Source organism: Cornus florida, unplaced genomic scaffold (genome assembly GCF_030987335.1).
Source record: "Cornus florida cultivar Cherokee Brave unplaced genomic scaffold, ASM3098733v1 CherokeeBrave_3.0.0_Hap2_Chr02, whole genome shotgun sequence".
NCBI classification, from domain to species: domain Eukaryota; kingdom Viridiplantae; phylum Streptophyta; class Magnoliopsida; order Cornales; family Cornaceae; genus Cornus; species Cornus florida.
Window position 1 is genome coordinate 86,281,806 of NW_026775572.1, and position 14,017 is coordinate 86,295,822.

Sequence of the window (14,017 nt, forward strand, 5' to 3'; positions counted from 1 at the left end):
TTGTTTTTGTTCTAACTTCCACATTTTAGATCTGTTTCAGGTCATTACAGGACATACTAGGTTTGTAAAATCCAGGGTCATCAGACCAAGGATGTTCCCTCACAATCTATTCCATCAAGTTCTAAAGGATTTTAAGGTGGAGTCACTTCTTCATCTGCTCCGAACCTTGAGACAACTTATGAGCCAAGAGCAACTTTTCCTGAATGTCTCAAGGGACCCTCTTACTTTGGTACGCAAGGAGAGAAAATCTAAGACATGATGGATGTCTTCAAACAGGTAAAAGTCAATATTCCTCTCCTAGATGCTATCAATCAAATTCGTACCTATGCTAAATTTCTAAAAGACTTGTGCACTCAAAAGCAAAAATAAAAAAGCTAAGTTTCAAAGAAAATCTTTCTCACCGAGCAAGTCAGTGCACTCATTCAACACCACACTGTTCCTAAATTCAAAGATCCTGGTGCTCTTACCATGTCTTGCATCATGGGAAACAATGTGATAGAGCAAGTGTTAATATTCTTCCATACTTAATATATGAGAAATTAGGTTTAGGAGAGCTTAAACCCACGTCGATGGTCCTTTAATTTGCTGATCGATCTATGAAGCAACCACTTGGGATCACTGAGGATGTTTTCATCAAAGTAGATAAGTTCTATTTTCCAGTTGATTTTCTAGTCCTGGATACTAAACCTATCTATGATCCTAATAAATGTACTCTGATGATCATCGGTCATCCATTTTTGGCTATAGCGAATGCCACCATTAACTGTAGGACTGGGGCTATGGATATAACTTTTGGAATATGAAAGCTAAATTAAACATTTTCAATGCCACTCCAAATTCATCGGAAGGAGATGAACATTTTTTTATTGATGCTATTGATAAGGATTCATTCATAATTTTTCCTACCAATGATCCTCATTCATTGACCTTAAGTCTTCCTCGTAGTCCATCTCATGAGTTTACTAACAAACTTGTGCCCGATCCACCTCTAGATAGGTTTAAGTATTCTTATTTGGAACTGAAGGGAACTGTTTTAGTTCCCCATACTTCCCATTCCATAGGATCCTATAGGACTACATTGGGGTTGAATGAGGTAGTTAATTTGTTGGATACAAGGTAAGGAGTGGGGTATTGTCGAGCTAACGATGTTAAACTTAGTGCTACTGTCGAGCTATCAACGTTAAACTTAACAATTATATGTTATACTCTAGCTTAGTATGATTTTATTTTTTTTCTTGGTTTTATTTTTCTAGGATTTTATTAGTCTTTTAGGAATTTTTCCTCAATTTTCTAGGTTTTTTATTCGTTTTCTTTTTTATTTTATTTTTCTAGGTTTTTAAAATTAGTTAGATATATATTTTTTTAGGTTAGTTTAGCTTAATTTAGGCTTAGGTTTAAATAGAAAATATAAATTTTGAAAATAAAAAAATTTGTTCTCAAAGGCTCGAGCCTTGTCCTTTATGGCTCGAGCCCAAACTTCTTTATAGCTCGAGAACAATGCCATGTGCTTGAGCCCAGCGGCATCGCTACAATCTTTATAAAACCTTTATTCCTTCCTTTCATTCCATTATTTTCTTGCCAAGATCAAAAGCTTTACTTATTCTCATTCCCATCTATTATAGTTTTTGACACTCCCCTTCCAGATCTGTATAGTTAACTCAGGTAAATCTATTCATCATTTTCCTCTTTACATTCTCTTTTCCATAGTTGAATGAACTTTTAAATCTTGAGTATGGAGAGATGAAAATCTCAATGGATGTTGACTAATTTGATTTACATGATGGTTTATGCATAGTATGGATGTTTAAAGGAGTCATTGATTGTGATACATAATTACAGATTAGATTCATGGAGTTATCTTGGTGCAGTTATAGGTATAGCTCGAGCCCAATTGTTTAGGCTCGAGCCTTGATAAGCGCCGATTATTGCATATTCAAGGGTCCTTATTTGCATTAGTTAAGTCCATTAGTTATCTATACTGAATATATTATCCTTAATTGCATTCTTTTGTCTATTTTCAGGTTGGCTCCCCTAAGAGAGGTAAAAGTGACGCTTTGATAAGTTTTTGAAGATCAAAGTACGCCGTTGCCGGGGATCGTAGTTTTGGCTAAGTCAAGTGATCCATGGAACTCATAATGCTCGTTGCTCAAGGCTCTAGGAAGAAGACTTGCGTTGTTAGCCAACGAAAAGGAGGTCAAAAGCAGCAATTTTAGGGCAGAGAGTTGGAGTGCCACGGGCGCCCACCCAAGTCCAGCAGGCACCCGCCCAAAAGGGCAGAGAGTTGATTGCCACGGGTGCCCACCATTTCGTAGACAAGTGGGTATAGGTCTGCATTGTTTCCTTCAAGGCTATCCCCATGACCCATTGTGTGGTCTTGAAATCTCCTAGGGATATTTGGGCTCAAAAATGGAGGGAAAATAAAGATATTTTTGGCTAAATAAGGGTTGGGAGGCTTGTATTAGAGAACACACATATTTTTAGCAAGCTTTTTGAGAGAGAAATATTGTAAGGTAAGGGGTTTGTGTATTCTTGAGCGCGAGGTGCGAAAATGGAGTTGAAGTTCACTCCTTCCCCTTCCTCTCTTGCATCCATGAGCAACTACTCCCTATCTAGGGAAGTGATGAAGCCTTTTATTGTAAGCATGTTCTAGTTTTCATTCTATTTTGTGGAAAATGATTTATTTTTGTGGTTGTTCCATAATCTAGAGCTTACACTTAATGTAATGAACTGAAACTGATATAAATGATCTTGTTGAATCTACTATCTTGTCTTAGAATGTATGTTTCCATGGTTGTATGGCTTGCATTTTCATGGTGACAATGAAAATGAGATTGTGGAATGGTTTTAATGGCATGTTGTTGAGAAAGTTGATAGGCCATGGCTTAGGTTCTTCCTTTGATGGTTTATTCTTGATTTTTGGCTTCATGTGCTCTTATCATGTGATTAAAGGCTTGATAATCTCTAGCTTAGTGAGCATGTATAAGACTACACTTTAGTTAGATAGTTCAAGCATCTACAACTTTGATAGGTTATTCTTGCCATTGATTTCATGAACTTCTTGAAGATAATGTAGCAACCATGTGTAACTACATATCATGGCCACTTATTTATGTTGTTTTTCCCAAATGAATCATATTCTAGCATGTTTATATGGTAGGTGGTGAATTCACTTCCCTAGTCCTCTCTACCTAGATTTCTTTTCTCTAAATTTTCTTGCAAATTATTGTTTTATGCAATTGTTGATTCTAGTTTCTAAGTGACAAACCAACTAAAACTCTATACCCCTTTCATCAAATTAAAAGTGAATTTAAAAACCATGGTTGCTATAAACTAGCAGTCCCAATGGTTCGACTTACCCGACCAATAGCCCTATTTTACAATGATTTGTGCTATTGTAAAGGGTTGATTTATAATTGAGATCGTCGCCCAAAGGGTTAATTTATTATAGATCGAATCTTTACCGATCAATTTTTAGCGCCGTTGCCGGGGATTGCAAACGGTTTGGTAATCGAGGTTTTAGGATTAACTTTGGTTTGATTATGAATATTGTGTGTTTGTGGATATTTTCTTATTGGTTTCGATCAATTATGTTTCAAGTGCTCTTGTGAGATTCTATGTACTCAAGGCTTGCCGTGGGAAAGCTAGCAAATTTGTAAGTATAAAGGACTCTCGGTAAGTTTTCGAAGTTCTAGTTTCAAAGTTGTGAATATCTTGCATGTGGTTAAATTATTGATAGTTAAATTGTGAAGCCCTTGTCGAGGCTATTTGTCGTTGTTGTTGTTGTTGTTTTTTTTTTTTTTTAAGCATCGGTCCTTATCATGGCCATTTATTTTATGTCTTTGATAATTGAGGAGAAAGGGAACATTGTATGTTGATGTGATGGTGAAGGGATATTATGTTTGTTGTGAATTATGTTGTTGATGTTGGGCCATAGGTCACTATCCTTGCCTAGTGCCAATTAATATAAATTCACTTGAAAGAACTCTTAGAAGAAACCTTAGGGAATCAGAAAATTTAAGAGGACTTGATCTTGAGATTAATCCAATGGCTAATAATGAAGAAAATGTCGGGAATGAGGGAATTGATAATAATAGGGCTGAAATTCCAAATGTTGTTCCTATGACTCTTAGGGACCATTTCATCCCTATAACTTATGTCTCTCCTTCTTGCATAGTGATGCCAAACATCGATGCAGCCCAATATGAAATCTAATTTAGTACAATTCAGATGCTTCCTTCCTTTCATGGCTTGGAACATGAGGACCCTTATAAGCACTTTGATGAGTTCCTTGAAATCTGTTCCACCATCAAGCTTAGGGGCTTCCCTGAAAATGCTCTCCACTTGCATCTCTTCCTATTCACCTTAAAAGATAGGGTAAAATATTGGTTGAACTCCATTGCTGCAAATTCCATCACTACATAGGCTCAACTGCAACAAGAATTCTTAAAAAAGTACTATCCAGTGAGAAAAACCAATCTAATGCGATGTTCCATTCTTAACTTTTCACAAAGTGAGGGTGAATAACTCCATGAGACTTGGGTAAGACTTCAAGACCTCCTTAGGAAATTTCCGCGCCACCTAATTCCAAAATGGCAATTGGTACAAGCTTTCTATGCTAGTTTAACCGACACCCATAGATTCATGGATGACTCATCCTGTAGAGGGATGTTCATGCCTAAAAGTGCAGATGAGGCATGGACCCTACTTGAGAATCTTAGTGAAAACTCACTGCAACATAATTCTCGGAGTGCTCCAACCTTAACCAATACAAAGAACACCAACCCTTGTCAACCAAAGATAATGAGGGAAGAGTCTTCTCAAGTGGATGCCATAGCTTATAAATTCTATCAATTGATGGCACCAAATCTCTCTCCTTCCTCGTCTCAAAATTCAGCTAGTGCAGTGTGTACATCATGTACTAGTCCTTTCCATCTCTCGGAAGATTGCCTCACACCGGAGCAATTTCTTAATCCCAATCAAGAGCAAGCAAATGCGATGTTTTCCAGGCCCGGAAACAATCCTTATTCTAATACCTATAATCCGGGATGGAGAGATCATCCGAATTTTTTGTGGAGGCAACCCGCCCCACAAAATTCGAATTTTCAGAATCAAGGGCATCAAAATCAGCCCCCTTCCCAATTTCAAAATAGGCAATTTCAGGCCTCTTCAAGTTACCGTCCTCCTTATAATCCAAATGTCTCTAATTACCCTCCTGTGTTTCCAACTAATGAGATTTTGGCTGCAAACAAGCAAATGATGGAATCTATAAACAAGCAAATGTTGGAATCCAACAAGCAACTCTTAAAATCATTGCAGCCCACTCTCCAAATGGTTCATTCTCATACTCAGTCGATAGCTAAACTTGAGAATCAAGTCGGACAAATAGCTACTTCCATGAACTAACTTCTTCAAAGAGATAAGGGAAAGCTTCCTACTTAACCATTTGAGAATCCTAGAGGGATGCATGTGATTGATGAAACCCCTCCTCCGAGTGGGCCTACTCATGAACAAGTCTAAGCAATCACCACACTTCGGAGTGGTCGAGTTGTGGATAACAAGGTTGATGGTAGAAACAAAGAAAAAGCCCTTCCTCCTAAAAATCCAAATCCTAGCTCCTCTTATCCAAAATTCCACTCCTGAAAATTCCGAGCTTGTCAACCCAAATGTGAAAACTTCTTATGAGCCTAAGGCTTTGTTTCCTTAACATCTCCAAGAGTCAACATATTTTGGGAACAAAAATTGTAAAATTCAAGACATATGGGAAGTCTTCAAGCAAGTAAAAATTAACTTGCCTCTCTTGGATACTATAAAGCAAATCCCTCCTTATATAAAATTTCTCAAGGATTTGTGCACACAAAAGCGCACTTCCAAAAATCATTTGCCAAAGAAGGTAAGATTAATTGAAAATGTGAGTGCAATCATTTAACATAGTGCTCCTCTAAAGTATAAGGATCCGGGCACCCCAACTATCTCGTGTGTCATTGGTGACAACAAGATAGGGAGGGCCCTCCTCGACTTAGGAGCTAGTGTGATCCTGATTCCATATTCAGTTTACTTACAACTTGGATTGGGAGATTTAAAGCCAACCTCTATGGTCTTGCAGCTTGCCGACAGATCGGTCAAGCACCCACGAGGCATACTTGAAGATGTCATAATCAAAATGGACAAATTCTACTTCTAGGTAGACTTTGTGGTTCTTGACACGGAAGTAGTCCATCATCCAAAGAAGCATATTCCCGTGATCCTCGGTAGGCCATTTTAGCTACAGCTAACACTTCAATTAATTGCCGAATCGGGGTGATGGACATCGCCTTTAGAAATATGCAAGTCAAACTCCACATTTTCTATGCAACTCAACATCCTTCCGAAGAGGATGATTGTTTCCTTATTGATGTGGTCGATGAAGTGGTTGAAGAATCTCTCCCTTTCATTCTAAGCAAAGATCCTTTGGAAAATTGCATATCCCATTTTAACTTCTTAAACTTTGATATTGACCAAGCCATCCAAGAAGTGAATTTGTTACTCGATATTGGTGCTATCATGGACTTTCCTCCTTCGAAGGTACCAAAAGAACCACTTCCTCAACTTTTCACTACTCCTTCGGTCCCTTCCTTGAAATCTCCACCACAATTTGAGTTAAAGCTGCTCCCGGCCCACCTCAAGTATGTGTTTCTTAGTGCAAGTCAAACTCTTCCAGTCATCATTGCTTCTGACCTTTTAAAGGATCAAGAAAATAGCCATTTAGCGGTGCTACAAGAGCACAAAGAAGCTATTGGCTGGGCAGTGGCTGATTTGAAAGGAATTGACCCTTCTATTTGTATGCACCGCATTCATTTGGAGGACGACGCTAAACCTTCTAGAGAGGTGCAGCGCCGGTTACATCCCAACATGAAGGAAGTGGTCATGAAAGAAGTGATCAAGCTACTAGATGCGGGAATCATCTACCCCATCTCTGATAGCAATTGGGTGAGCCCCACTCAAGTTGTTCCTAAGAAATCCAGTCTCACTATTGTTGAAAATTCAGCGGGAGAGCTCGTGCCACAACGCACCACCGCCGGGTGGCGTGTGTGCATTGACTACTGGAAGCTAAATTGTACCACTAGGAAGGATCATTTCCTACTCCCATTCATTGATTAAATCCTAGAGAGGTTAGCCGTCCAAAGCTACTATTATTTCCTTGATGGTTATTCCAGCTATAACCAAGTGGCAATTAATCCGCAAGATCAATAGAAGACCACATTCACATGTCCCTTTGGAACATTTGCCTATAGGTGCATGCCCTTTGGGCTATGCAATGCACCGGCAACCTTCCAAAGGTGTATGATGTCCATATTTTCTAATATGGTTGAAAAGTTCTTGGAAGTGTTCATAGATAATTTTTTCATCTTTGGATCTTCCTTTGACTCCTGTCTCCAAAATCTATCCTTTGTGCTTCAAAGATGCAAGGAGCCAAATTTGATTCTAAGTTGGGAAAAGAGACATTTTATTATCCAAGAAGGCATTGTCTTGGGACATGTCATTTTAAAGAGGGGAATTGAGGTCGACAAGGCTAAAGTTGAGTTAATCTCTATCATTCCTCCTCTCAATTCTGTCCATCAAATCCGTTCCTTCCTTGGACATGCCAGCTTCTATCACCGCTTCATCAAATATTTTAGTAAAATCTCTCGGGCCTTGTGTAATCTTCTTGCCAAGGATGTTCCATTCAATTTTGATGGAGCCTGTTTGGAAGCTTTCAAGAAACTTCATACTCTTTTCTCATCAACCCCAATCATAAAACCACCCAATTGGTCTCTTCCATTTGAAATCATGTGTGATGCATCCGATTATGCATTGGGTGCGGTTGTGGGCCAGCGTACTGACAAGCTTCTGCATGCTGTCTATTACGCTAGCAAGACTCTCTCTGATGCTCAGTTAAATTACACCACCATTGAAAAAGAATTGCTAGCTGTAGTATATGCCTTGGATAAATTCCGCTCTTACCTTCTAGGATCCAAGGTCATTGTCTTTTCAGACCATGCCGCTCTAAGGCATTTGCTTGCCAAAAAAGAGACCAAACCATGCCTAATTCGATGGATACTCTTACTCTAAGAGTTTAACATTGAAATCCGGGACAAAAAAGGGACAATCAATGTTGTCGCCCACCATCTCTCTCATTTGCTCATTGAGAAATCTTCTGAATTTGCCGCAGTTCGTGATTCCTTTCTGGATGAGCAACTTTTTAGATTTCTTATTCAAATCTTCCATGGTTCTCGGATATTGTCAACTACATTGCGGTAGGAAAAATTCCCTCCAAATGGTCAAAACAAGAGAAAGACCAGTTCTTCTCCCAAGCCAAGCATTTCTTTTGGGAAGATCCGGAATTATTCAAGTATTGCTCGGATCAAATCATCCGAAGATGCATTCCCGAAAATGAATTCACAAGTGTCCTAAATTTCTGCCATACCCTTGCTTGTGGGGGTCACTTTAGTGCTAAGAAGACTGCTGACAAAGTCCTTCAAAATGGATTCTACTGCCTTCCTTGTTTCGGGATACTTACAATTTCTGTAAATCTTGTGAGCGTTGCCTCGGCTCCATGTCTAGAAGAGACATGATGCCCCTCACTCCCATCTTAATCATAGAAATTTTTGATGTTTAGGGGATTAACTTCATGGGACCATTTCCATCTTCTTATGGCTATGAGTATATTCTTGTAGCGGTGGATTATGTGTCTAAATGGGTTGAGGTCGAGGCTACCAAAACCAATGATCATAAATTTGTGGTCAAGTTCATTCAATCGAACATTTTTAGTCATTTTGGTACGTCCCGAGCACTCATCAGTGACGGTGGATCTCATTTTCAAAAGTGCTATCTTAAATCCATCCTTTCTAAATACTCCATCATTCATAAGGTTGCCACACCTTATCACCCTCAAATGAGTGGTCAAGTGGAAGTATCTAATCGGGAAATCAAGCATATTATGAAAAAAACGGTTCGACCGGACTACAAAGATTGGTCATTAAGACTAAACGATGCGCTTTGGTCTTACCGGACAGCGTATAAGACGCCCATTGGCATGTCACCATATCGACTTATCTTAGGCAAAACTTGTCATCTCCAGGTCAAATTAGAGTACCGCGCTTATTGGGCCATAAAAAGGCTCAACTTTAATCTTAAACAAGCTGGCTCTACTCGTAAATTGTAGCTCAATAAGCTTGAGGAAATTCGCAATAATGCATATGAAAGCGCCAAAATCTATAAGGTAAAGACTAAAGCATTTCATGAAAAGCACATTGTCAACAAGTCTTTTGTCCCTGGACAGAAAGTTTGGCTTTTCAATTCTAGATTGAGACTCTTTCCCTGTAAACTTCGTTCATGGTGGGATGGTCCATATGTCATCACCACCGTCTTTCCTCATGGTGTAATTGAACTCCAAGATCCTACCGATGGATCTCTATTTAAGGTTAATGGCCAACGGCTTAAACCTTATGTTGATGGCCTAGTCCCAATTCGCAAAGTAGAGAAAGTCTTATTGACGTACCCAATTTACGAGGACTAATGCGAAATCTTGGTTCGTTTAACTATCGACGTTAAATTTAGCACTCATGGGAAGCAATTCTTCTAATTTCCAAGCTTCCCTCCTTCAAGTTGCCTTGGCCAGGAATTCTCCGGAAATTAGCTAAGTTTAACCTAAATGTGGATTTTTTCGGAATTGCCTCGAATTGCATTCCAAAAATCACATGCAGTTCTCTTAGTCCTTTTAAGGTCTCAGAACCATTTTCGGAATTTTTTGAGGTTATTACTACAATTTTCTCGTCTAAATCCAAATATCACGGGCAATTCGGGCATCAACTGTACTGCTTTGGTAATTGAGCGCCGATTCTCATTCCAGGGGTCTTACGGTTTTTAGGATCCGTCAAAGCATGTGTTTTAAATTTAGATCCTGTCCCGGCCCCCGTTAGGCAAAAATTCGTGCCAAATAGGAAGTCTGCACAAGAATTTGCAGGCGCCCGCCCAGTTTCTGCAGGTGCCCGTGAAAATGGGCAGTTTCATCAAGGTGTCGCGGGCGCCCGCCCAGGTCCAGCGGGCGCTCACCATTTCACGCAGTGGCCTTATGCTTCCGCGAGCCCCAGCCGCCCGTCGCTCTTCCTTTAAAATGGGTTGGCAGGCACATTTTAAGCCTTTTAAACTCTCTCCCTCTATATCCTGCGACCCTAACTCCCTTCCTTCACCTCTCAACCTTGCACTCTAGCCCCAATCTCTTCCTCTCCTATCTCTATCCTTCCATACATCACACTTCCATCTTCTTTAATCCCCCACTTTCTCCATCATTCCAATATCAACCAACACAAGGGGCTTTTGGGTTCCTCTATTGTTGGTAAGTTCTCTATTCTCTTTTTATCTAAATTTATGATCAATAGAGGACGAGATAGCATGTGTGGATGATTAGTGATTGTTTGGGAGTGCTAGTTTGTCTATTGCAGGTCAAAATTTTGGATCTCTAACTCCCTTTTGTCTCTTTTCCTAATTTTTGTGCATGCCAGGTATTCGATAAATTACCCCGAACCAACTTTTTCACTCAAATGGTGCCCAAAACCTCTTCCAAGTGAGCTCGTTCTTCCGAAGGACCTTCCGGGGAGGCCCCCACACCAAATTGGGCGGATTGTCCCATCGAACCTGAGGCAAAATTTGACATCCAAGATGGCTTCGAAATCAATCCGGAAACCGCGTGGGCGGTTCTTCAAATTGACAGAGCGTGGCCTTGCCTCTTTTTTCAAACCATGTGCTAGTGGTTACTATCCGCGTGTGGTCCGCCTGTTTTACGCGAACCTGTTCCATTCATACGACAACCTGGACGTCATTAAGACCACTATTGATGGCATCACTTTGAAGTTCAAACTTCGGGACCTTGCCACGGCTTTGCTCTACCCATTGGCATCTCCGGTGGATGAAGCGGGTCTACCTCTGTACGTTGCGCCTCCAGATAATCTAAAAGTGGCGGACGTTGTGGAGGAAATTTACCAACCAGTATATTGGTAATCGAACAACCAGCACCAATAAGTCATTTCTCCCATGCCAGCTCTGGTTCTTGGACTCAGTCCTGGCCAAAAATGTCTTTCCTGTGCCGAAGCATTCTGAATGTAAAGGGGCTTTTCTGAACGCCCTTTATGCCGCTGAGAAGGAATAGTGGTTCTGCGTCCCGCAGCTTATCTGGGACCAAATTCTCAAGGTCTACAATGACCTAATTGTGTTGTGGTCGAGCAATGCCATCACCCAGGCACTTCCTTTTCCATACTTGAACACCCGGTTGCTAAAAAACAAAGGGTTCAAAGTGCCTCGTAATGAGGAGAAGCTGACCGATGTGTTTCATTTTGACCTTGGGGTTTGGAAGTCCAGCATAGTTCAACTTAAGACTTCTCGTCAAGCTTGCATAGGTGATGTGTTGGATTGGGGAGCTCCAGCTGCTCCTGTTACTCCTGCCCCACCTATTGCTCATGTTGCCCTGCCTCCGCATGCTATGCCCGAGGCCGCCTATGACTCGCTCAACACTCGTCTTGATACACTCCAGCAGTGAGTCGAGGGCATCGAAGGTATCCTTATGGACTTCCGTAAAGAGACTCTGGAGAGGCTTCAGGCGACTCAAGATGGACAGAAGACACTGCAGGCCATGTTCCAGACCCTGATTGACCACGCCCCAGGCGGAGCCAGTGTCTCATCCACTGATCTGATGGAGTGATTTTGTGCTTTCCATATCTATCTTGCTTTCTAGTAGTACTTATTAGACTTTATTTTGGGCCGCGTTTGGCATTTACTTTCCAATTCCTATTTTGCACTTTTAACTGCAATACTTTTACTGCTTTGCAGGGATATTTATTTTTTTAGATAAATAAAAGTGCAGTTATTTCTATTCATCTTTGTTTGGATTCATTTAATGCTTGTGGTGTATAGATGTCTTTTGACAGGTTTTTGAATTCTAGTTTGGGGGCATGCTTTTGGAATTCACAATGTGGCTTATTTATGCACCGCCACCGAATTTCCTCCTTCACTTGGTACTATTGTTCTATGTACACTCTTTTCAATTCCATTTTCATTCTTTGTCTTCTCACATTGAGGACATTGTGACATTCAAGTTTGGGGGTGCATTATTGCATTTTGATTTTGGCAATTACTTTTTTGTTTGCATGCAATAGTTGTTCATGTAAAGTAATAAAATCATTTTTTTTTTTGGAGAACAATGATAGAGTAATCTTGGAACTTGTTGGATATTGAAGCATGTGTTTAATACTTTGTGTATAGAGGCAAATGATAGTTTTTTTAAAAAAAATTCTAAAATGATCATGTTGATTCTTATTGGTTTGTATAAATGCTTCAATTAGATTTTCGTCGAATTTCATACTCTTTTATTCTTCACACTGCACAAATGCACACCGGAATCTCAATTGTGAGGCATGCAACTTGATTGACCTTGACCTTGACTCAGTTGATTTGAATTGATGATCCTACTGAATGGATATCTTTGGCATTGAATCTAAAAAAATAAAAAATAAAAAAAAATTAAACTTTTGAATAAGGATAATGACTAGTTTAAGTTCATAGCCTTACTAACTCGAGTAACTAAGCCCTTGGAGTGTCCTTACACATAGCACCCAAAAGCCGTCTGGTTTGGGAATTGTTGGCCTAACACTTGCTACATGGGTTAGTTAGAAAGCTTAAGGGACTTAGGCATTGCACGGTCATTTACGAAATAAAAATAAATAAATATGGTTCGTTGGAGTTCGTAGCCTTGCTAACTCGAGTTATTAAGCCCTTGGAGTGTCTTTACACTTAGCAACCTAAAGCCGTCTGGTTTGGGAGTTGCTGGCCTAACACTTGTTAAATGAGTTAGTTAGAAAGCTTAAGGGACTTTGGCATTGCACGACCATACTATGTATCTAAAAAAAAAAAAAAAAAAAAAGAACAGCAAAATTGGTATTTTGAATAAATTCATGCCTTAGAGACCTCATTCAAAAAGGGAAATTCAGTGATTTGAAGCTTGTGTTTTGAAATTGGAAAAAGAAGGTAAAAGCCACATATTGGGAATCTGGTTTAGTTTCACTGAAGTTAGAGTTGATTTCTACTAAAGAAATGACAATTGAAGTATTTATATAGACTATGATGTTGATGCATGAGAATTAAAATTTGTTTAGCCATTTTGTTTATCAAGGCTTCATATATGCAAGGTAGTCTGCTTAATGATCCCGTCTCCAATATTCTGTCTGTTCCAAATTACATTTGAGCTCTGCATATATTTTCTTGCACCATGATTGATGCATGTTGATAGCATTTCAAATGTTGTCATTTTTGTTAAGAGTTTCATTTTTGGTTTTGCTATGGGACTAGCAAAATGTAAGTTTGGGGGTGTGATAAGCGCCGAATATTGCATATTCAAGCGCCCTTATTTGCATTAGTTAAGTCCATTAGTTGTTTATACTGAATATATTAGCCTTAATTGCATTCTTTTGTCTATTTTCAGGTTGGTTCCCCTAAAGGAGGTAAAAGTGACGCTTTGATAAATTTTTGAAGATCAAAGTACGCCGTTGCCGGGGATCATAGTTTTGGCTAAGTCAAGTGATCCATGGAACTCATAATGCTCGTTCCTCAAGGCTCTAGGAAGAAAACTTGCATTGTTAGCCTGTGAAAAGGAGGTCAAAAGCAGTAATTTCAGGGCAGAGAGTTAGAGTGCCGCAGGCGCCCGCCCAAGTCCCGCGGGAGCCCGCCCAAGTCCCGCCGGCTCCCGCCCAAAAGGGCAGAGAGTTGGAGTGCCGTGGGTACCAGCCCAAGTCCCGCGGGCGCCCGCCCAAAAGGGCAGAGAGTTGGAGTGCCGTGCGTACCAGCCCAGGTCCCGCGGGCTCCTGCCCAAGAGCCGCTGGCGCCCACCATTTCACAGACAAATGGGTATAGGTCTGCATTATTTCCTTCAAGGCTGTCCCCTTGACCTATTGTGTGGTCCTGAATTCTCCTAGGGATGTTAGGGCTCGAAAATGAAGGGAAAATAAAGATA